This window comes from Aquila chrysaetos (assembly GCF_900496995.4).
Source record: "Aquila chrysaetos chrysaetos chromosome W unlocalized genomic scaffold, bAquChr1.4 W_unloc_2, whole genome shotgun sequence".
Classification (NCBI taxonomy): domain Eukaryota; kingdom Metazoa; phylum Chordata; class Aves; order Accipitriformes; family Accipitridae; genus Aquila; species Aquila chrysaetos.
Genome location: NW_024470322.1, coordinates 3,145,429 through 3,170,485, shown reverse-complemented (window position 1 = coordinate 3,170,485; position 25,057 = coordinate 3,145,429). Strand labels below are relative to the sequence as shown.

General features: G+C 41.7%; 1 protein-coding gene across 3 annotated transcripts in view; it reads left to right on the top strand.

The window, feature by feature from the left end:
• Positions 1 to 18,603: 18,603 nt before the first annotated feature.
• LOC121232945 (tyrosine-protein kinase Fer-like) overlaps positions 18,604 to 25,057 on the top strand; it is a 216,201-nt gene continuing 209,747 nt past the window's right edge. For all 3 annotated transcript variants that reach the window (XR_005931770.1, XM_041121461.1, XM_041121462.1), the window contains exon 1: positions 18,604 to 18,742. The gene's annotated coding sequence lies outside the window, so the exon portion shown is untranslated. The remainder of the gene's footprint in view (positions 18,743 to 25,057) is intronic.

The following is a 25,057-nucleotide window of genomic DNA, read 5'->3' as shown; positions in this document are numbered from 1 at the left end:
ATTGAAATATCTAGTTTGTCTCATGTAGCGATGCAAAATCGAATGGCTCTTGACTTACTACTGGCCTCACAGGGAGGTGTTTGTACAATTGTTAATATGAGCTGCTGCACATATGTAGATCAAAGTGGCAGAATTTCTACTGATCTAGCAGAGATTAGGAAACAAACAAAAATCTTACATCAGGTTACGAAGGACAATACGTCCTGGGGATTTGAGGAGTTATGGCACAAACTTACCTCATGGCTACCTAATTGGACTTGGTTGAAAAATTTATTCATTATTGCAATAATTGTAATCTGTGTATGCATCTTAGCCTGTGTAATGATTCAATGCTGTAGCTGTTGTAGTTGAATGTAGATGAAAATTAAGTTTGGGTATTGAGGATTTGGATTTGTAAGTCCAAAGTCTCAATAAAAGGGGGGAGTTGATGCCTTGAACAAAGGCAGGAGAAGGAAAATTTTACTGTATCGCTGTACTAACAAACTTTTGCTTGCTTGAAAAACTTTGAAATTTTGGTATGTATTAATTAGATAAGAAAAACCTTGAGCTTTGTCAATGGTATGTGCTGAAGGCGCCAACAGACAGGAGGCCTTGGGCCTTGATGATAAGCTTTGAGTTCTGCTGAGTTTTACAAATTGCCAAGGCCAGTTAACTAGGAGAAAGAGATGACCCACACTGTGTGTGACCAAAGGGTAGACACTATGTAAATGATAATATGAATATGTATGACTAGAACAATATAAATTTTGTTTGCTGTAGGTAACAGTGTGCACGATAGGTGGAGCGATCCCCCGTGCACCCAGCGCTGCAATAAAGAATGCCTGCTTTCTAAAACTCCAAAATCGAGTCTTAGAGAGTTTCTTTGACCGGCTTTTTCGGTAACAGTGTCGTGGTTTAATCCCAGCCAGCAACTAAGCACCACACAGCTGCTCACTCACTCCCCTCCTATCCAGTGGGATGGCAGAAAAAATTGGGAAAAGAAGCAAAACCTGTGGGTTGAGATAAGAAAGGTTTAATAGAACAGAAAAGAAGAAACTAATAATGATAATGGTAACACTAATAAAATGACAACAGCAATAATGAAAGTATTGGAATGTACAAATGATGCGCAGTGCAATTGCTCACCACCCGCCAACCGACACCCAGCTAGTCCCCGAGCGGCGATCCCCCCGCCCCCACTTCCCAGTTCCTATACTAGATGGGACGTCACATGGTATGGAATACCCTGTTGGCCACTTTGGGTCAGCTGCCCTGGCTGTGTCCTGTGCCAACTTCCTGTGCCCCTCCAGCTTTCTCGCTGGCTGGGCATGAGAAGCTGAAAAATCCTTGACATTAGTCTAAACACTACTTAGCAACAACTGAAAACATCAGTGTTATCAACATTCTTCACATACTGAACTCAAAACATAGCACCGTACCAGCTACTAGGAAGACAGTTAACTCTATCCCAGCTGAAACTAGGACAGTCCATTAATTCGTTCCACTATTCCATTTGCCTGAGGGTAATAAGGAGTATGGAAGATCCAGTCAATACCTTCCCCCCTTGCCCATTCCTGGACGATGGCTGCTGTGAAATGCGAACCGTTATCACTTTGGATAGTAGAAGGCATAGGTAAGGTACTAAACCACTCCTTTAGCACTTGAATGGTCCATTCTCCGGATGCTGGCTGTGGTTGCAGTGGCTTGGGTCAAACTGGATACTACCTCTACTCCTACTAGAATATACCTGTGTTGGTTAGATGTTCTAAGTGGCCCGATATAACCAATTTTCCAAGTCTGCCAGAATGTCTTTCCTGCTCTGATATGCAAAGGTGGGGCTTGGTTCGGATGATCCATTTTTAATCGTAAGCGGCACTGTGGACAGTGTGTTATTGTCCTTTCACAGTCAGCCACTGTGGCAGGCCACCCTCTTGCTTGACACTCCTTGTACAGATCGGCCTTTCCAGTGTGGCCACGCCTTTCATGTAACCATTCTCTCAATCTTGCCCACTCCTGTGCATCTGTGCTTTCATCCGTTTCTAATGTATGTATGCGGGTGAGATAATCAACCTTGTTATTCCAGTGAGTAGCCTCAGTAAGGTTTTTATCGTGTGCCTTCACCCATCCTACTTGTAATGTTCTTCCTTGTCCTACTTCTAATAGTTGCCTCCAGTCCTCTGTTCTCCACACTGGAACCCGGTTGACCTGCCAACCGTTGGCTTCCCAACGTCCTATCCATTCTGTTGCCCCTTTAAACACTGCATAGGAGTCAGTATATATAATTTGAGCCCCAAATTTCACAGCTAACAATACAGCTCGTAGTTCCCCTATTTGGGCACTACCTTCTCCTTTTTCAATCTCAGTTCTTCCTGTCTTTATCTCCAGAGCCACCGCTGCATATTGCCAAGTCTGATTTTTTCATACTGCAGAAGCATCTGTAAACCATACTCCTGTCAGGTCTGATTCAACTGTAAACGGGGGTGCTTCTAAAATAGGTGATGGTTTATTAGGTTTGATTAACATAGAAGGGTCTGCGTTAACATCCTTTTGTAATTTAGATACTTTTACTGGCCCTTCAGTAATAGTAACTAACTGACTGATACCTTCCAAGTAAGAGTACCATTTCTGGACAGTGGGTTTTTGGGCAATTCCCTCGGGGGGAGCAGTCCCTTTCCTGACTGATTCCAGAAGAAGGAAAGGACCCCGAACAACAATATCCTGGCTTGTGCGAATCCGTTCAGCCTTTTTTACTGCTTGTATTAGCGATAACATATCCTTTTCCCAATCAGTGTATCGTTGCTCTGTATCATTGAATGAATGAGAAGAGAATTCCAAAGGTCTATCAGGGCCTTCTGGTCCCTGTTGATATAAGTTACAATGGGAACCATGTTCACTGGATCCCCACTCAATCTGTATAGGATCTGTCTGATGTATGGGACCTAAAGTCTGATATATGCGTAGTTCTCAAATCAGTAAATTCAAGGCCTCCTCATGCTGAGAGGTCCACTGCCAATGGGCATTCTTCTTAATTAAATTATACAAAGGTCGAGCAGTTATGGAAAATCCAGGGACATGTTTTCGCCAGTAACCTAAAGTCCCAAGTATCTGTTGTAGTTCCTTCTTATTTTCTGGAGCTTTACCAGCCTCTATTTTTCCCAGGGTATCAGCTGGTACAGCTACGGCTCCTCCTGACCACCAAACACCTAGAAATTTAACCTCTTGACTTGGTCCCTGACATTTAGCGGAAGGGATTTCCAACCCCAATGAAGTCAGTGAGGCCCAAACCTGACTAGACACTTCTCTGACCGTCTCTTGGTCGTCCCCACCAATTAAGATATCATCAATATATTGGTACACGCTTATCCCATCTGGGACTTCTATTTCCTTCAATATTTTTGCCAGTGTATTATGGGCAATAGTGGGGGAGTGTTTGTATCCTTGGGGAAGTCGGTTAAAAGTATATCGTATTCCTTCCCAAGTGAACGTAAATTGAGGTTTATCCTCCTCTTGAAGAGGAATCATAAAAAACATATCCTTAACGTCCAATGTGGACATCCATGTGTGATGTTTTGCTTGGATTTGGGTGACTAGGTCAGCAATGTTAGGAACAGCGGCTGTGAGTGGCACTGTATTAAGTCTCCTGTAGTCAACCATCAGTCGCCATCTGCCGTCGGGTTTACGTACTGGCCATACTGGAGAATTATAGGCCGAGTGTACTCTAGTTATAATGCCGCGATTTTCCAAGTCTTTGATCACCTCTCTGAGCCCTGCTTTAGCAGCAGCCGGTAAAGGATATTGATTAACATTCGTTACTCTGGAAGGGGGTAACTTAATGGCTGCTTCAAGCACCCGAACTTCACAGGGTGGGGCTCCAAAGCTCCACACTGTCCCATCAGGCAGTTTCCAGACTTTGTTTGCTAGGACATCAAATCCTAGTATATTATTTCGATACGGACCAATGACCACCTTTATCTTAGTCATTCGATTTTCCCCTGGAAGCCAAACACATATTTTACTAATTGGTCTGGTTTCAGGGACTCCAGTTACTCCTATTTATTTTTTCTCGGGTAGGGGTCAATCCTAAACTTTTAGCTGTTTTTTCAGTGATAACACTTATTTGGGCTCCAGTATCAATTAGAAAATTTACAGGTATTCATCTGGGGCCAGTGGCTAAAATAATATGTGGATCAATATGCTGGTTAGGCCATTCTAAGCTGGATATTATGCTGAGACAAGGGGAGTCAAAAGAATCTCAGTAGACATAATAAAGGGGGATGAAAGATGATGTTTAGCGCTTACATTGTTGAAATTAGCTGAGGTAGAGACAGTCCTTGATAAGAACAGCTGGTCCCAAGAACCAGCCAATGAGGCAGAGACAGTTCCTGATAAGAAGCAGGAGCTGGCCCCAAGAGCCAGCTAAGACTGGTCTTGCAGCTTGGGTGAATACCAAGAAACCACTGAGCCTGCGCAAGAAAAGAGGTTACTAGCGGTGATGAAGAGGAGTCATCTATCTTCATCTCTGCGACCACCAGACGACCACCATAAGGAGGCACTGCGCAAGCGCAGTTGAGAGGAGACTATGGAAATGACCTCTCGGAACTCATTTTAATATGAAGCGGGGATAGGTCATGCATATGTATAGGCATATTGTGAATATGTAACACTTGACTGTATAAACTTGAAGCGAACTGCCGAGTCGGGCACGCACGACTTTGGTGGGACTACCCCCCGTGCTGCCCAGCGCTGAATGAACATACCTACTTTACAATCTCACTGATTGTGGAGTCTGTTTTCCGCACGTCAGTTTGGTGAGCCAGCCAGGAGACTCTCTGCTCCACTGCGGGACCCCTAGGCGTGCCCCGAGCACTTTCCTCGGAGGAGCCTCCGCTGCCAGCCACTCACCGCGGGAGCAGACAACAACCTCCTGAAGCCGCGGACCAAACGGTATGTGTCTTAGAGGGAGCGTGTAAAAGTACGGGCCAGGGCAGCTGGTAAATCGCGCAGAGACGTCTGGCGTGCAGCAGTGTCCCCGTATGGGAGGAGGGTACCCTGTATGGTAACAAGGGGGGATTTGCTGACCGATAGAGCGGCCGCCAGCGATCTTGGGGGTAGATCGAGCAAATCCGGGGTGACCACTGTATCCCGGTATCGGGAGCCAGGACGTACCTGTCGATGACTGGTATATAAGAGGCAGGAGAAGGGTAAGCGCACCCCCTCGCAATTGCGCTTGGTTTATTTTTGCAGCTGCTGAATGGTTGTCAACTGGAGCGATGATTGTATGATGTGAATGTTTGGAAATTTAATGTTAAAGATTTTGTGTGGGTGTGTGGAAATGATATGTTGAAATTTATAGGTGTATGTATGTTTGTTAATGTGTGAATGTCTTTACGTATTAATAGGGGTGATTCCCTGCTTTGTATGTGGGTTTGCAACTGGACTATATAATAATTAGCATCCGGCTTGGGTTTTGTTGAAGTGTAAATCTTGTGGGAGGAGGTGGTACTGTACATCTAGCAGACGGAAACCAGACTGCCTTGAGTGTTTTCCCCAAATTCCATACTTTTATGATTGGGAAAGAGCTCACTAAGAATCCGAAATAGTGAGATTGGTGTGTAAGGGAAAATTTAATTACAGAAATTTGGGACGTGTGGGAGGAAAACTGGGGGAAGACTATAAAGAAGTGTAAGAAACGATTTGCATGGAAGCTTATTAAAAGGAGAAGCCAAAATCAAACTTAAGAATCATTAGGAGGAGTATTAAAATGGGAAACAATCAAGGAGGAGTATTGAGGAAGAGTCCTCTGGGTTGTGTAATTGCCCACTGGAAAGATATTGTTGGGACCGGAGGTACGGAAAGTAAAAAAAACCTTATTAAACATTGCAATCAATGGTGGCCGTTGTATAAGTTAGAAGGTGATGCTAAGTGGCCACTTAAAGGGTCAATAGATTATAATATTCTATTACAACTAATGCTGTTTTTAAGGAAAGAAGGAAAATGAGATGAGGTTTCATATGCAGACATGTTTTTCACCCTCCAAAATCATCCAGAGTGGCAAAGGGACTGTGGAATGGTACCCCCACAGGACCCCATGGTGCTTGCACTTGAGCGAGAGAACAACAAGGAGCTTAGAGGTAAACTGAGGCGGTGTTGTTTGGCATGTAGTATTGGACAAAGATGTACAAAGACAAATAAAATCCATCAGGCACCAGAACAAGATCTAACTGATTTGTTTAAGCCTCCCCCTCGACCACAGGAACAGGATGCGGACTCAGACAGAACTCCGACCCCCCCGAACAGCCCTGTATCTTCCCGTACTAGGAAGAAAACTACCTCAACAGCTTTACAAGCACCTCTCCGAGAGGCGGTGGGGCCAGATGGTGGGACGATGTTAATCAAAGTACCCTTTTCTACTGCTGACCTAGGGGAATGGAAAAAGGTTGCAAAAGATTATAGGCGTGATCCGGTAAGTGTAACTAAGCATTTCCAATTTATTGTAAAACAGTATAACCCTGATTGGAAGGATATACAGCTATTATTGGAATATATGACTGAGACAGAGAAACAGCTGATTTTAAAAACAGCAGGGAACCTTGCTGAAGATCATTATAAGATTACAGGAGGGGACGTTAAGGAATATTTCCCTCTCCAAGACCCAAAGTGGGATGTTAATAGATCTGCACATATGGAAAGATTGCAGGGGTATCAGGAGTGGATTACAAAAGGAATGGAGAGGGCAATCCCCAAAACTATAAATTGGTCAGCTTTATATGCAGTCAAACAGAGTCCTTCCGAGTCTCCATCTGAATTCCTGGATCGACTGAGGGATGTAATGCGCTGCAGCGCACCACTGGATCCTGGGTCAGGGGTAGGAATACAACAATTAGTCTCCCTGTTTTTGGGTCAATCTACAGGGGATATAAGGCGCAAACTTCAGAAATTACGCCCTACAGAGGGTAGGAATTTAGAAATATTGTTGGATGAAGCATGGAGAGTATTTAGTAACAGAGAAGAAGGATATAGGCAGGGGCAAAGGAAATTAATGGCTGTTATCCAGGAAGAAAGAGGAAGAGGGCCTAGACGAGACTTGCCCCGACTGGGCAAGGATCAATGTGCTTTGTGTAAGAAATTCGGTCATTGGAAAAAGGAATGCCCAAAGAACAAGAAGGAGGATCAGAGGGCTAAACCAGGAAGAACGGTAGCCCATGTGAAGGGAGATTGACGGGAACCTGGGGAATCTACCCTAGCGGATCCACTGGTTATAATTAAGCTAGGGAAAACACAACAAGAGGTAGAATTTTTGGTAGATACAGGAGCAACATACTCGGTTCTGAATCAAGCTTTGATGCCCCTGGGAGATGATTATGTCATGGTGAAAGGAGCGACTGGCCAAAGTGAAAAGGCATATTTTTGTAAACCTTTAGAATATAAATTAGGAAAACAGTGGGGTATTCACAAATTTTTATATATGCCCAAATCCCCAAAGGCACTTTTGGGAAGGGACTTGTTGGAACAATTGGGAGCAAAAATTGTATTTGAAAAGGGAGAAATTACTCTGGAGGTAAAAGATCAGCAATATATTCAAATATTGAGCCTAACCTTAACCAGTCTCCCCCTAGAAGGAAGCATTAACGAGGACATCTTAAACCAAGTGTACCCAGGGGTATGGGCTACCGATGCACCTAGAAGAGCGAAAAGTGCTCCACCTGTTGAAGTTAGGATCAAGGAAGGCCGAAAGCCAGTAAGAATTAAACAATATCCCCTAAAGAAGGAAGACAGAGAAGGAATCCGGCCGGTGATAGAAAAATTTTTGCAGTTGGGATTATTAAAAGAGTGTGAGTCTGAATTCAATACCCCTATATTACCTGTTCGGAAGCCCGATGGGTCATATCGGGTGGCCCAAGACTTACGGGCAGTGGATAAGATAACTGAAGATCTTTACCCGGTAGTGGCGAACCCATATACCTTGTTGACCGTATTAACACCTGAATTGACTTGGTTTACTGTTTTAGATTTGAAGGATGCTTTCTTTTGCCTCCCTCTCCATGAGACCAGCCAAAAATTATTTGCATTTGAATGGGAAAACCCCAAGAGTGGTCGAAAGACCCAGCTCACTTGGACAGTGTTGCCACAAGGATTTAAGAATAGTCCTACCATTTTTGGAAAGACTTAGAATCCTGGGAAGCCTCGTCTGAGGAGGGGAAGCTGTTGCAGTATGTGGATGATAACCTGATCGTCACCAAAACAGAGAAAGATTGTATGACATGGACGCCACTGAGCAGAAACACCTTGAGTGGAGCAAGGAGACCGAACGAGCCTTTGAGCTACTGAAAATGGCTTTGATGTCGGCCCCGGCCTTAGGACTCCCAGATGTGAGTAAGCCGTTTCTTCTTTACTCCCATGAGAAGCAGGGCATTGCCCTGGGAATATTAGCACAAAACCTGGGTCCATATCGACGGGCAGTTGCCTACCTCTCTAAGCAGTTAGACGCGACTGCAAAAGGTTGGCCTGGATGCCTGCGGGCGGTTGACTGAACATACAGGAAGCCCGAAAGTTTACTCTGGGCCAGAAAATGACTGTTTTGGTGTCTCACACAGTATCAGCAGTACTGGAAGCAAAGGGTGGACATTGGCTCTCTCCACAAAGATTCCTGAGATATCAAGCTATATTGGTAGAGCAGGATGATGTGGAGATTGTAGTCACTAACATTGTCAACCCAGCTTCTTTTCTCAGCGGGAACACAGGAGAACCGGTACATCATGACTGTTTGGAAACCATCGAAGCAACATACGCCAGCCGCCCAGACCTGAAAGACAGCCCCATGGAAAACGGGGAAACTTGGTTCACAGACGGAAGCAGTTACGTCCTAAATGGTAATCGACATGCGGGATACGCCGTCACCACCAGCCAAGAGGTAATAGAATCAGGGGCTTTGCCCATGAACACCTCCGCACAGAAGGCAGAAATAATTGCTCTAACCCGCACCCTGGAATTGGCCCAGGGCAAAGTTGTGAACATTTATACAGACTCAAAATATGCCTTTGGAGTTGTACACACACATGGAGCAATTTGGAAGGAGAGAGGACTATTGAGTTCCCAAGGGAAAAATATCAAACACGCAGAAGAAATTCTGAAGTTACTGGAAGCTGTCCAGCTCCCTAAGAAAGCAGCAATTATGCATATTAAGGCACACCAGAAAGCGAGCTCAGATTTGGAAAAAGGGAATGAACTGGCGGACAGAGAGGCAAAACAAATGGCCAAAACAAAGGTAAAAATAGAAGGGGCCTTAATTCCTGATAGGCAAATCTCCCTAGAAGGTAAGCCAGAATATACCAGGGAAGATCAGAAGCTTATGACAGATTTAGGAGGGTCATATAATGAAGAAGGATGGGCTCATACCCCACAGGGAAAGCTAATTATTCCCTCTTGCTTATTATGTCATTTGATACGGGAGGAACATAGGAAAAGACATTGGGGAACAGACGCTCTGTATAATCATTTGATAAGAGAAATTGTGGCTAGAAATTTATACACCACGGTGAGACAGGTGACTCAACAGTGTGATCTTTGCCTCCAGACTAATCCTAAGAATACCCCCAAGCCGGAAATGGGCTAGATTGGAAAAAAGCAATAAGCCTGGACAACAATGGCAAATTGATTTCACAGAACTTCCAAGAAAAGGGGGGGTATCGATATTTACTAGTATTAACTGATACCTTCTCAGGTTGGCCAGAAGCATTCCCAACAAGAACGGCTAAAGCTCGGGAGGTAACTAAAATACTGGTACAAGAGATAATACCATGTTTTGGGGTTCCAGCAACCATCTCCTCTGACAGAGGACCACATTTTGTCTCAAAAATAGTACAACAAATTAGCCGCCATTTGGGTATAGATTGGCAGCTTCATACTCCATATCACCCCCAGTCGAGTGGTCAAGTGGAAAAAATGAACCACTTAATCAAACAGCAAATTGTGAAATTAGGACAAGAAGCAAATTTGACATGGCCTCAGTCTCTCCCTTTAGCCCTTCTGTGTATACGAACAAGACCAAGGGCGAGGGAAGGACTGAGCCCCTTTGAAATCCTGTATGGACAACCCTATGGGATACAGAGAGGGGTGTCTGTACAAGCAGGGGATGAAATTATGACTTCTTACATGGTAGCATTAGGTAAGCAACTTAATAAAATCAGGAAGCATGTGGCTGGGACTCGAGGGAGAGGTTTGGATGGGCCTGTACATAATATACAACCAGGAGATTATGTGTATATAAAGTCTCTTACAGAAAAAACTCTGGAGCCGCAGTGGGAAGGACCATTCCAAGTACTACTCACCTCCTTTACTGCAATCAGAATCAAGGAACAGAACGCCTGGATTCATCACACCAGAGTGAAAAAGACACCCAAAACTCCATGGAAAGTCACCACAAAACCCGATGGACACTTAGTTTTTACGCGGTAATATGGGCAACCGTGGGGACAAGGAGTGTAGCATGGGATGGGAACGTGTTTGTTCAACTCACAAGATGATACTTAATAGAGATTTTCTGAGGTATGGGAAAAACTAACTTCCTGGTTGCCAAATTTAACATGGCTAAAACAACTGTTTGTGCCAACAAATATTTTGAGAGAATGCTAGATAGGGAAACAATGTATTAGAAGTACTAGGATTAGATATAGTAAAAGAATTTACTATTTTCTAGAAAAGGGGGGACTGAGACAAGGGGAGTCAAAAGAATCTCAGTAGACATAATAAAGGGGGATGAAAGATGATGTTTAGCGCTTACATTGTTGAAATTAGCTGAGGTAGAGACAGTCCTTGATAAGAACAGCTGGTCCCAAGAACCAGCCAATGAGGCAGAGACAGTTCCTGATAAGAAGCAGGAGCTGGCCCCAAGAGCCAGCTAAGACTGGTCTTGCAGCTTGGGTGAATACCAAGAAACCACTGAGCCTGCGCAAGAAAAGAGGTTACTAGCGGTGATGAAGAGGAGTCATCTATCTTCATCTCTGCGACCACCAGACGACCACCATAAGGAGGCACTGCGCAAGCGCAGTTGAGAGGAGACTATGGAAATGACCTCTCGGAACTCATTTTAATATGAAGCGGGGATAGGTCATGCATATGTATAGGCATATTGTGAATATGTAACACTTGACTGTATAAACTTGAAGCGAACTGCCGAGTCGGGCGTGCACGACTTTGGTGGGACTACCCCCCGTGCTGCCCAGCGCTGAATGAACATACCTACTTTACAATCTCACTGATTGTGGAGTCTGTTTTCCGCACATCAATGCGAGTGGGTCGGCCTGAAATTCCCCCCGTGCTTCCTAGTTTTTTAGATCAATCAAATCCTTCCTTAAGCCTGAGTAAGGGTTGGCAGGAGCAGAGGGTTTACTTTCCTGCGTTTTGGAGATATCAGTACATCCCATAGCCTTGCTAATAGGCTGCTCCACCAGGTTTATCAGTGTACGAATATTTTCTGTGGACTGCCCATGTAACACTGAGCGTGGTATTCCTAATGCTAATGCCTTTTTCCATAGTTCATTGCGCTGAGAGTCGGAACGAGAATAGATTTGTCGAGGGGGATGGGAGTTATTCTCCTTGAAAAATCGTGCCTGTTGGACTCGGCGCTGTGAATCTGAACCTTCCTCTAACCAGCCCATCTCTCTACCATAAATCACTATTTCTTGTAATAATTCCCCCCATGTTAAAACAGGCTGTTGTCACTGGTTGGGCTTGCAAGTATTATGATCAATTGCCCGTATCGTTTTTTCTTTTAGGTTTTGCGCATAAATTTTCAGGACGTCAGGGAGACCTCTAATTAATGGTTTAAGGTGGACCGGATCAACCAGAGCAGCAAGGGGAATACCCTGCTCCCCACGCTTGTACATGGCTTGTATACAGGCAGCCTTTTGCACTGATTTAGCCAGCCTAGATAATCCAGCTGTTTTAATAGTCAGAGGTTCACCTCGTTCTCTAGAATCTAGTCCCCCTGCCCAATAGGCAACTCTGAGCGTCAAGGATTGGTTCCCCAAGGGACCCTGATCAAGGAACACACCAGGACCCCAATATCCCCTAGCTTCCTCCTCGCTCAACAAGACTCGATCCCCTCCATTCAATGACACACACCATAAAAATTCAGTTTCACTTTCCCCCAGCTTGCGTGAAAATTTCTCTTGCATTTGTGCAAGCTCAGGTCCAGACCACGGGGTGGTTTGGGTCGTAGATAAATTTCAATCATTCCTGGCCCTCGACTGTACCTCCGTTTTAATGAGGGGTCGAATTTCAATATTACTTGCCCCATCAGATTCATCATCTGGGTCGCCTCAGATATCCCCGTCCCAAGTGTCAGGATTGGCACACATAACTAGATTCCTGACTTGGGCGGGAGAGGGAGTTGGAGCACTTGATAACAACAAATTTAATTTTTCTAGTAATTTTCTGTTCTTCTCCCTTTCAGAATTTAATTCATCTCTCAAAAACACATTTTCAACCTCCAATTGTCCATTATGAACACTCAAGGCCGCACTTATCTTTCGTTCTGCCTCTAAAGCAGTTTTGGTCACTTCAACTTCAGTTTCTAATGCCCTGAATTTTGTAGCTTCAATGAGATCAGCTGCACCAGTTATTTTTCCCGTCTCAGATTTCAGTGCCTCCTCCTGTGCACAAGTTAGACATGCTCCAAAAACAGTGCACAGGATTCCTTTACCTTTCCCTTTTTTCTTTTTCTTTTGTTCCTTCCTACACTGCTCTACCTATGCCACCACTTTCTCTTTACTTCTCCACAACTTCTTTGCCTTCTCCTTGTCTGCAGGAGAAGGTTTACGACCATGTTTCTGCAATAGTTCCTCCATTGTATCCTGCCAACTACACCAAATTAATGTGACGGAAAAGGACTTCACTGCAAGGTTCAAGCAAACGACTTGAACTTCACTCGCAGACTCAAGTGCAAGGTTCAAGCAAATGATTTATTTGAACTTCACTTACAGACTTAACACACCACTATTGCAGGTTTTACAGATACAATGGAGGAATGTGCTATTGCAATTTTTTAAGGCAAGAGTAGTACACTATTACAACCACAAGCGATTCACAGACAACCACAAGCACACACGCGTTTACAAACTTCAAGCATAAACAATATTCACTTACCCCTCCAGGTAAGGGCTCTCAATCCCAGGGAAGCTACCTCGACCGGCATCCCAATCAAGGAGGGGAAGGGTTTCCTTCACAAGCCAACTGTATAGTTGGAGAAGCGACTCCCCCATTTCCAACCTGAATCTTAGAGTTTTTATCCCCTGACTTGTGGAATGGTGTGTATGACTATGTCTGAGTGGATTATGATATATGCCTAAATGGGTTATGTATATCTGAGTGGAGTTTCCCCTTATCTTTCCTTTGCTGGTCTGTGATTGTTTGAATACACAAGGTTGTCATTTGAAACTGAAGCTGAAACCCTCCAGGTTTTTTTTTTTTTTACCTTGCTTCCTCAGGCAACTGAATAGTGGTTGGATTGAGACTCAGGGCATACTATTTGTTAAGGGATTTCAAGGCTCAGTTCAGGTTTTGGTTCTTTGAATGGCACAGCCACCGCCCCGTTTAGTTTAGGGTTTATCAGAGAACCCAGGGCTAAGCTGTCTACACAACTCCCTGTGAGTCGTCTCTGCAGAGAGACAGGGCCTCAAGGCAATCCAAGGCTGGGTCACTTTTGTAACCCCCCATGAGTTGCCTGTGTGCACTAGACATGGTGAAACTCATTTGTGAACTATGAGCCGGACAATCCACACAAGACCCCAGCTACCAAAACCTTGCCACGCAAACTCAGTGCAATGCCTCAAGGAAAGTATTAATGTTGCCATTTATAGACAGAGATACTGAGGCAGAGAGAGAGTTTTGCTCAAGTCCAATAGAATGTCTATGGCAAAAGTGAAAAGAAAAACTTCAGGTGTTTGCTCTGCTCTGTATTCACATGTTCTTAGTTTTATTGCTTCAGCATGCCTGGGTTTTATGATGTTATTCTCTAGATATGTAATAGAAGAATCAGATTAATTTTCATACATAATAATAACAGTAGCAATTGCATTCTATATCTGGCACAAAAGTTCCAATGCTTTTATACACATTTTGTGTAGTCATTTAAACCTTTTTACTGTATTTCTTTATAGTAATAGTAATAGCAATAGCAAATAGAAGACATGTTAGAAAGGTAAAGAATGAGTAAAACAGTTAACTGCATTTTTTTCCAAGTTTAGCAATATTCATTTATACCTAACTCATCAAGAAATTGCAGCAAATCTAACTGAACAGGAAAGAATTCATATGCCCTTGATGAGGATCAAGGAATCTCATTGTTGGTCAAAAGCCTGAAATTATTAGGGAATTTATTAACTTATTTATATCCCTCACTTCAGTATATCCAAGAGATTTTTTGATGTTGAATTTTTGCAATGACTTGCCTTCTACTTTAGTGTCATGGTTTAACCCCAGCCAGCAACTAAGCACCATGCAGCCGCTCACTCACTTCCCCCCCACCCAATGGGATGGCAGAAAAAATCGGGAAATAAGTAAAACTCATGGGTTGAGATAAGAACGGTTTAATAGAACAGAAAAGAAGAAACTAATAATGATAATGATAACACTAATAAAATGACAACAGTAATAAGAAAAGGATTAGAATGTACAAATGATGCACAGTGCAATTGCTCACCACCTGCCGATCGACACCCAGTTAATCCCTGAGTGGCGATCCCCCCGCCCCCACTCCCCCCAGTTTATATACTAGATGTGACGTCACATGGTATGGAATACCCCATCGGCCACTTTGGGTCAGCTGCCCTGGCTGTGTCCTCTCCCAACTTCTTGTGCTCCTCCAGCTTTCTCGCTGGCTGGGCATGAGAAGCTGAAAAATCCTTGACTTGAGACTAAACATTACTTAGCAACAACTGAAAACATCAGTGTTATCAACATTCTTCTCATACTGAACTCAAAACATAGCACTGTACCAGCTACTAGGAAGACAATCAACTCTATCCCAGCTGAAACCAGGACATTTAGCTATTTGAAGGAGTGATTTTGAGGAACACTTACATTTTTATTTCCTTCCACACATGTAACTTCATTTAAAGTTGTTAGCATTCTTCAAGTAATACAATGCTAAAGTGTCTGTCATCTAAGAATAACTTTAAGGTTTTTCAACATGAGTATTGGCAGTATAAAACAGATACTTGCATCTTGCATTCAGGAATCTAAGGCAATGAACCATAAACAAAAATAAATTAGATGAAGGTAGGAAAAAAACATTCAAAATCATGAAAATGTGCTGACTGAATTATAGACTGGCAACAAAAAAGAAAGGATTCTTGAAACCTAGAGCTTAACTGAATAAGACAAGACTCTTGCTATGTTAGGAGCAAATCCTTTGGGATTTCTAGGGTCACAGTGGTGGGAGAATAGAATATGATAGAAAGACTGAAGATTCTTCCTTCAGTAAGTAGGAAGCTTGCAAAAATGAAAGCATGAAAGTTTACAGAAGATGAGTCATGTGAGAAGAGAAGACAGAATCAGAATAATAAATTTAATTCTTCTGGTATTTCTACTAGACAGTTGCTATTACTTCAACTAGTTCAGCCATGAAGCATTCTGCTTAGTAGGTGTTGAGGTGTTGCACCCCAGAACTCAGCATGTGTTCATATGCTTACTGAGTTTCTCAGGCAGATTCTGTATTTTGCAATGCCGTCTGAAGCGATGCTTGACTGCTACAGTTGTCCAAACTAGCTGATTTAAGGTGCTGATGTTAATGAACTTATGGGCCCTGTCTCAGGCCAGGTAGGACTGGGGCAGAGGAAATCATGTATGGGTCTGAGTGGGAAAGGAACGTGTTCAGAGCAAGAAGACTGGGGTGGGGAAGAGAGGAGAGGATTAGCATCTGCAACCTGTCAGGAATAAAGTTGTTACTTTAGGCTTTTAATTGCAAGTGCTAATACACTTTTAATGTTTTTCCTATTCAATTATTGGTTGCAATTTCTAAATGAAATTAATTTAAATTTCAGACTAGCTTGCATATTTCTACATGATACTGCAGTGACCACAGTATAGGCCTACCCTTTTTTTCCCCTCCATTTAATAAATATACGAAGGGTTTGAAAACAACTAATTACAAAAAGAAACAAGCAATCCTTTCTTCCTCAAAAGTCAAGCTTGTTCTTTGGTACATTTTTAAAACTCTAATTGGAAAACTAAAGGAGAGAGATTCTTCTAACCTCACAGCAGCTTCTACTGGTTCTCATCAGGTTCAAGACTATCAAGGCTGGCTAAATTACCAAACCATAGACATAATCATAAAAGATCTTCTTTAGTCATGTGTACAACTTGACTGACAAGTTATCTGCCCAATACAATAGGATATAATCTTTGAGTATAGCTGAAACAGGACTGAATAAGGCTGTCTGCACCTGCATGTGTCATAAAACCTTGTCATTGATGATTTCTTATGTTGAATTTTGTATTTGCATCTAAATTAATATTTTTATCCCAAACATAACATTATTGAAAAGTATCCAACGATAAATTACATCTTAAAAAACCACTTTTTACTGCAAATCAAATAACAGCTTTTGGTTATTTGTCTCCATTGTGTATTTAATCTTACGCAAATTTGCTTCTAATTTTAGGTCCCAATCTTGCAATGAGGTGCATATGGAGGAAGTACAGTAGGAAGCTTTTTTTTTTTTCACCTGATAAGTAAATAAAGGAAATGGTTTCCATAAGACTTCCATAAGGAAGAAAAAAGCACAGTGGCTTAAAAAACACAGCCAGATGAGTGCACACAGCATAGTTTCACTAGTGTTTTTTAAACATGATGGTCTAGAAACTGTAGCTTAAGTCCTGGATTGGAATAGGATTGCTCTGCCCATGTCCTGTTTTTTAGACTCCTTCCAAAATACCAGCTACTGGCTGCTACTTGAAACAAGATACTTGTCTGTAACTCTAATCTAACCTGTTATGATGGTTCTTATGTTCTTATGCATGGAATGCATTGCAATATCAGACCTTGTTACTACTTCTTAATTAAATTTAATTCTTTGCTTAAAACAGAGCTTGTTAAAAAGAGACTATAGAACACTAATATTCATGCAATGCTTCCCCAACCTCTTAAGTTAGTGTCACAATAATAGCTCAACTTTTTTGCCGCTTCTTGTTACCCGTTCCTGATACTAAATTCTCTAGATAACAAAACATCAGACTTTTTTCTCTCTCCATAAGCTGCAATGTCCATGAGTTATTTTCTCAGGCTTTGCCATATTTTGTCTCTTACATTTCTTTTATGTTCTCACCTACATTTCCATCATCAAGTACTAAATAGCAGAAAAATTATACAAATATATGAAACTTGGTGTACATTATATTTTAACATTTTAATTATGTAAATGTTCCTCACCAGTTATTAAAGTTTGAATCAAATCTTCTGTTTCCATTCTCCACTAACTTTTGAAGGTGGCAACATTTGATGCTAAAATCAGGATACAAAAAAATATTTTTGAGACTGTTTGGAAAAGTCAAAAGTGATTAAAGAGATTAAAAAGATAGTTAAAAACATTTAGTAAAAAAAAAAGTGATGTATTGTTTTCCAGCAGTGGTAGATTTTAAGAGCACTTTTTAATGCACAGGTGACTTTATATTCAACAGTGATTTTTCACACATTTTAATGGGAAATTTTAGGAATGTTTGTCCATATGAATCTCATTACAGAGAGCATGGCAGACTTGACTTTTCATCTCATGTGGCTTTTAAGCATCTCAAAGGTCACTCCTATGCTTGACCTGTTGTATGAGAGCAATCCGCCTCTGATGGTATGGTAGTTGCTGAAAATTCTGCATTTCTGCCTACAGAAAGAAAAGAACCAGAAGTGGCTGCTGAGGTTGATATTGTCAGGTCACCCTGGCACCCAGCTACATATTCATTCTCATCTGACACTGCAGTGTTGGGAGCTACTGTCATCACTGCCTGGGCTGGCAGTTGGTGGTCTACCACAGGTTCTGACATAATAGGTATTACATATATATAATTCCAATATCTACCTCTTGTTAGAGTGATTGATGGGCACAGAAAGCCACAACAGTTTAACCATGCATAGTAAATTATGCCAGAAACAGCTGTGAACGGGTATTAGGCTCTTTCTCCCTTACAAGTATCTGTAGCAATACCCTTGGTGGCTTTGCCACACCATCTGTAGCCTGACCACACTGCCCCGCTAGCGCCCCGGCCGAGGGGCTGCACTTTGAGTGGACAAACCGCCTGCGCTGCCCTGCCTGCCTTCCGCAGGGCCTAACGGGCCGGGCCCCCAACCGCCCGCACCATCGTCGCCTTTTGGTTACTCTGCTCTTTAACAAGCAAGAGCAATAGGCACCGGAGTTCAGTGGCGAGAAGCCGAGGGCAGGGCGGTGGCCTTAGGAACACAGTCCACAGGCGCGAGCGAGGGGTGTCTGTCCTGGCCTCCCCTCAAAGCCCCCCGCGAGGCGCCACAGCACCCACCACCCGCGGCTCCCCCCCCCCGGAAGCTAATCGCATCCTCCCTCCTAGCCGGGGAACGGGAGCAGCAGTGCCCCTTCCCTCACTTACTAGCCGCCAGTCACAGAGCGTCACCAAGGGACGGTGAGGGCCCAGATTGGTTGACGGGGAGAAGTGAGTCTGGCGTTGATTCGTTGGCTCTGCTCATGTGATGCTGGTGGGGTTGTGACCCCTGTCGTGGCGGAGGGTCTCGGTTTGTCAGGTAGGTCCTGTGTATGGTGCGGTGCATGTGGTGGTGACTACATCCCAGGAGCGTCGTCGCTGGCGTGGGATGTGACTATACTCCGCAGTGTCTTGCTCACCCGCGAGGGAGCTGGGGCATGGGAGGCGGCGGCATGTAGGCCCCGCGAGCTGATTTACCTGCAGGCCGGGCGCACTCGATACAGCTCGTGCTTTCTTCTGAGGGTGTGGCGGTGGCGGTGCCGGGAGTAGTCGGGAGTGCTTCTTGCCTGGTGGCGGCTCCGCCTTGGCGTAGCTGGTAGCCTGGTGGGTCGAGTGGGCCCCCGGGCATGTGAGGCCCGGGCTCGGCGGCATCCTCGGGGATGAAGGGAGAGAAAGGGCCAAGTCAGTTCGGTTCCTGCAGTGCCTGTCCCCGCCAGTACCCGGGGCGCCTGGCCTCAGAGCTGCAGCTCCCTTGCTTTGCTCCTGGTGTACCAAGGCACACTGGGCTATAAATGTTGCGGGGGGGGGGGAAATAAAAGGGGGAGGGGAGTGCCCCAGTCACCACTTGTAGCTTTATGATGCGTGGCTCCCCTCAAATAAATGGGGAAATAAGGCCTTGTTTTTCCTCTAGCAATTCTGTACAGCTTAGAGACTTTCTTAACTTTGAATATAGATTTGGAGGCTGTCTAGATAGCTGACACAGTAACACCAAAAAGTCCCTTTCTTATTCATGTGCCTTTTTTGAATCTGCTATAAGTAAACATGTTGTTTTCTGTTCATGGGTTTGGTATTTAAGAATACCAAATGCTGACATGTTGGTATATGAGGGCACAAGATATAGAAAGGCATTAAAGATACCTTTTTGTGTTGGAATATGTTTCTGTTTTGTTTAAATTTATGTAAACATACAGATTTGGAAGTGACTCATCCCACATGAACATCTGTGTGTGGGTGGTTTTTTTTTTTTTATTTTGATACAAGTTAGACTGTTTTCTGACTTTCTAAATGCAGTGAGAAAAAATATCTTCCAAATACTTGACATAAATTTTCTCCACTTTGTAACAAACCTACACAAAGTGACTTGGATATTCTGCTATATCTTAATGTAGTTTCTTTTAACAAGTTGCAATGTAAGAAAAACCTGGGCAACATCTGAAACTTTTTGATTTAAGGTCAAAAGAAATTACTGGATATTATTTTAAGTTAATTATTGCACACATTAAGTTATATATAATAAAGGTATATTGTCTAGAAAAGAAATGACTGATATGTTTTGCTATACGTGTGTTAGCCTTTGGAAGACTCAAGAAGGTGGAAAGTTCATACTTCTAAACAGCTCACAGTCAAAGCAAATGGTAATTAATGCCATAGGTTGAGTTACCATAATGATTATTGTTGGTGAGATGTGTATGTTGTGCATTTCTCCTTTTATAAATTCCTTTTTAATGTGTTTGTAGCAGGTTATCAGTACTCTTAAAAGTTTAGAGTAAACCTTTGTGGAATGTTAACCCCAAAAGAGCTGAGCTTTCAAAGATACTTCTTTGAAGGAAAAGATTGTCTTATATACAAAGTTACTTTTAAACTGAGCAAAGGCTTTATTAATTATCACCAAGATCCTTCCCTGCTTTCCTACAACTATAGTCACAACTTACTTGTGACTACTTCTTGTCACAACTGAATCTTTCAAAAAAAGGTGGTTCTTTAGTTGATATTTGGATTCTCAATGTATAAAGTGATCGGCTGCCACTTATTGATGTTTTTTTGAGCTATCAGCAGGGTGAAGGAAGGTATGTTGCTTTCTCTGCCTGAAGGCAGAGAAAGCTGGCAGCAAGCCTGGAGTTGCTGCATACAAGGATGGATTAGCTGCATGAGGTCATCCCTTCACAGGGAGGAGTCTTTTTCTGTGTGTGGGAAGTGGGTTTAGGAAAAGGAAGGGGAATTCTTTTGCGGGGGGGGGGGAGGGAGGAGGGAAGGATCGGCAGCAGCAAGAGAAGAGAGTTTATGCTCATTCCAGCAGAAAGTAAACTGCTATGTGCTTTTATCTTAAGAGAAAATACTTTCCACTTAATACTGTCTTAATTATAGTGTTGATTTATTTTGATTTATTTACATTATAAAAATGGTTTTAGAAAACTTAAGAAGGGAGGATTATTATGCAGGAGGGACATGGGAATTGTTGAGTATTCACCATTTTGTTAAGGAACAGAAAGATCTAAAATACTGTGTATGTGAATATGCTGCAAGTTTCTGCTCTGTAACATTTGCATTAGATCACTGCAGCATTTCTGCAGAAAGATTTATTTTGGAAACTTTTGTTAATAGTGAAGCAATGGAATTCTTAGCTTTGTTTCCAGGGTTCAAGAAAAGATAGTTAACTTTAGACTGTCATGGTTTAACTCCAGCCAGCAGCTAAGGACCACGCAGCTGCTCACTCACTCCCCCCCACCCAGTGAGATGGGGGAGAGAATCGGAAAAAAAAAAAGAGTAAAACTTGTGAGTTGAGATAAAGACAGTTTAATAGGACAGAAAGGAAGAAAATAATAATGAAAATAACAACAATAATAAAATGACAATAACAATAATAAAAGGATTGGAATATACAAAACAAGTGATGCACAATGCAATTGCTCACCACTTGCTGACCGATGCCCAGTTAATTCCGGAGCAGTGATCCCCTCAGGCCAACTCCCCCCAGTTTATATACTAGGCATTGACGTCACATGGTATGGAATACCCCTTTGGCCAGTTTGGGTCAGCTGCCCTGGCTGTGTCCCCTCCCAACTTCTTGTGCCCCTCCAGCCGCCTTGCTGGCTGGGCATGAGAAGCTGAAAAATCCTTGACATTAGTCTAAACACTACTTAGCAACAACTGAAAACATCAGTGTTATCAACATTCTTCTCATACTGAATCCAAAACATAACACTATACCAGCTACTAGAAAAAAAAATTAACTCTATCCCAGCCAAAGCCAGGACACTATTTTTAAGAGCTTCATGTGTGTGTGATGGTATGTGGTGTATAGAAAGTTTTGGAAGTAGTTTTTAGAAATCAGCAAGGGTGCTTCTAAAATGTCTTTTTTTTTTTTTTTTTCTTTTAATCGACTTAATGCGATGGGAAATTTGGATTCTTGTCATCTCATCATAAAGTCATATTTGCGGGTATGACTTCAAAATTTTTTCATATTATTGTTTTGGAAGTTATTTATGTTAACATGAGGAGCTGAAATGTTAAGAAATTAAGTTTAAGCATCAAAATAAATGTCTGTAATTAAGATCTAATGAAAAATCAATTACCTTTCAAGTAGGGGCAACCTGTGAAAAGTTTGTGATTTGTTTAGCATTATGTAAGAGCTCTTCGGCAGAAGCAGAAATACAATTCAGAATAGTATTAAACTGCATTAATCATGAGTCCTTTTTTCCCCCTGAAATTGCCTGTTGAGAAAATGAGAGACATTGATAAACAAAAACTATCCCTTCTTACATATGTGATAGTATAGTTTTTAGTGAAGAATGGTGGGTGTATTGTCTGTGTGCAGAGAGCAGAAGATACAGTTTGTCTGTGTTAAGTGGCTCCAATCAGTAATTTGATTTATTAAAATGGAATTTTCAGACAGGGGCATCTTACAACATGCAGTTCTTTAACATTTGCTTAAAACTTGAATGTCTTTAGGTGTTATTGGTAACATGCCTTTCACTTTCATGAGTCTGAACCTGAAAAGGGGGAAAAAAGTGTTCCTGTCCAGTGGTGTTCTGGTGTTTCTACATGGTTTGTATTTGTGATAGGAGGACTGGAGCCAAATTTACTATAATGTTTTCCTCCTGTAATTTTTTGCTGGTGTGGGCTTTCTCTTACATAACTGAATCTTGGTCTTTGGAACTTCTCATAAGATTTTTTTGTATCTGCTATTAAAACTGTAGTGAATTATGTAATGCTTCTAGCCTGCTGCATTTTTTTATCCTTTTGTATTTGCTTGCATAGCTGCTGTTTCTTTACAGTGGCTGAATGTAAGCATCACTTAGTCTTTCCTATTATTGGTTATGAAGAGTGGAAATTTTGTATTTGTTTTAAGCAGCACTTAGTTTCTAGACTGTCACTAAGTAACCAGAAAAGAATACTAAATAATGTCTGCTTGAATATGAACTAAAATTATCCCATTGTAAGACTTTTTAAAAATGTTATAACCATACCATTATAAGTACTTTGTTTTAAATAATGGAGATCTGCAAAACAGTTCTCTTTTCTTTACCCTTACATAGTCTGGCTGTCTCTCTTTAAATTTTGTTTAATTTGTGTCTATTTTTTTTAGAAGGGCATATGGCTAAACAAATATAGAATGCCCTGTCTAAAGATTTAATTTTAAACTGGTATTAGATTGTATGTGAATACTTATGTTGGTCTGGATGTAGCTTATATAGATTAGCTTGTAATTACAAGCTATAGGCAAAACCCATTTTTCACACACACACACACACGTACGTAAAAATATAAAAAAAAAAAAAAAAAGACCAAAACCACAACAAAACCCACACAACTTCAAAGATCCAGTCTTCTTTCTCAGTTCACTTCACCTAGACTATAGTCAGAGTTGCAGCTTGAATTTTGAATGTTTTGAGAAATTTCAGTGTCTTGGTCAGTCACTTTCTCAGGTTGCCACTTGTTTCCTTACAGTCTGTTGAAAATACTGTTATTAAGTTTGTCTTTCCCATATATTATCTTTTGTTCTCCCATGCTTCTCCTTTCCTTATTAATGGGCTTCCTTTTTGTTTTATCAAGTGTAAATTTCACAAATAAATGAATTTATCTATTTTCCTGATATAATGCACTTTCATAAGAAAAGAAATTCTAAGAACTTAAAAAAAAAAAAAAAAGAACTATCTTTGGTTGCATGTGTATAGACAATTATTTCTTCCCTCAAAATTGTGTGTGTGAAGTCATAGGATAATACTACTTGCAGTAATTGAGAAATCTTTGTTCTTTCTATTTGTTTCAAATCTCTTTTCTCTCTTCTTTGTTTTTTTTTTTTTAAATATCTTCTGGTAATAATCTGAAAATCCAAAGTAACTTATCCAATTTTATTTTTTTGTGATGTATTTTACAATACATGCTGAAATAAAATAAAAATCATGTATTTGGTCTGTTTTACTTTCACAGAGTTCCTAGAAAACAAAAGCATATTTTAGAAAGTGGAAGTCAGAAGAAGTAGCTGCAGGTATAAAGAGAAGTATACTGAGGATAATTTCTTGGGGAAAATTTTTCAAGGTATATAAGCTACCTTTTGCGGGAAAACCTTCCTGAAAATAAGCTGATTATTTTTTATTGGGTAGACTGATATTTCAGACCAGTTTTGAAATGATCAAGCTAGCTTTAGATTACCACTGTGGATGTCTATTAATAGCGGTAGCTCTATGGAAACGTTGTCAGTGAAGGCTAGTTTATATTGCATACAGTTATCCTCCAATGCATGTATAGATTAATATTCTGAATGTGTGATTAATGTAAACAAATGATAGGTAAAGCATGCGTTTTATGTTTCATGGTCTTTTTTGTATATTCCAGGATTAGATCCTATACTAAGAGAAATTTCAGTTATTTAATAGTCTAATTTTTATTTGGGGTGTGGATGGAGGTGTAAGAATGATTTCCTTGCGTTAATGGAATATGATTATTATAAGCCTCACATTCAGAAATTGAGATGGACTGTATAGTAAATTGATCACCTGTTGTAAAGTGGTCTTTAAATCATTACTAAAGCCTTGAATTTGAGCATTTGTTTCTCCTGAATCCAAATCGTCTTCTGTTTTTGCAGTATTCTTAATGTTTAGAGTAGGGCTGCAAAATATGTGCCATGCTAAGCAATTTGGAGCCCATGTAGCATGGGAATTGATAGCAGATCAAGAGTAAGTATGAGCCTCTTGGCATACAATTCCTGTTCCATATGCCGCATTCTTGAAGGTCCACGTATATGCTGTGCTTCCCTGTTCTGAATTTAACTGGAGGCCAGGCTTGCTTCTGGTTTGTGGTTTATCAGTTGCCTATCTTGGCCTGGAAAGTTCTAAATATGTGGGCTGTCATTCACATTATAAACCACAAATTTTAACTGGTGCTTATGGTTCCATCATTATTTTAAGATTAACAGTCACTTTCCCAGATATATTTCATGGCAATATATAATAAAATTCCTGAGCCAGAAGTTATTACAAGGGTAGGAGAGTATCCTGGGAAAGTATTGCTATATACGTGCTTTTTTTCTTCCCTACTCTGCCAATGACCAAAAGCAAATGAGATGCAGGATACAGGACTGTGGACTGCATGGACCTTTGATCTGACCCAGTATGGCCATTATCATGTGTCAGGG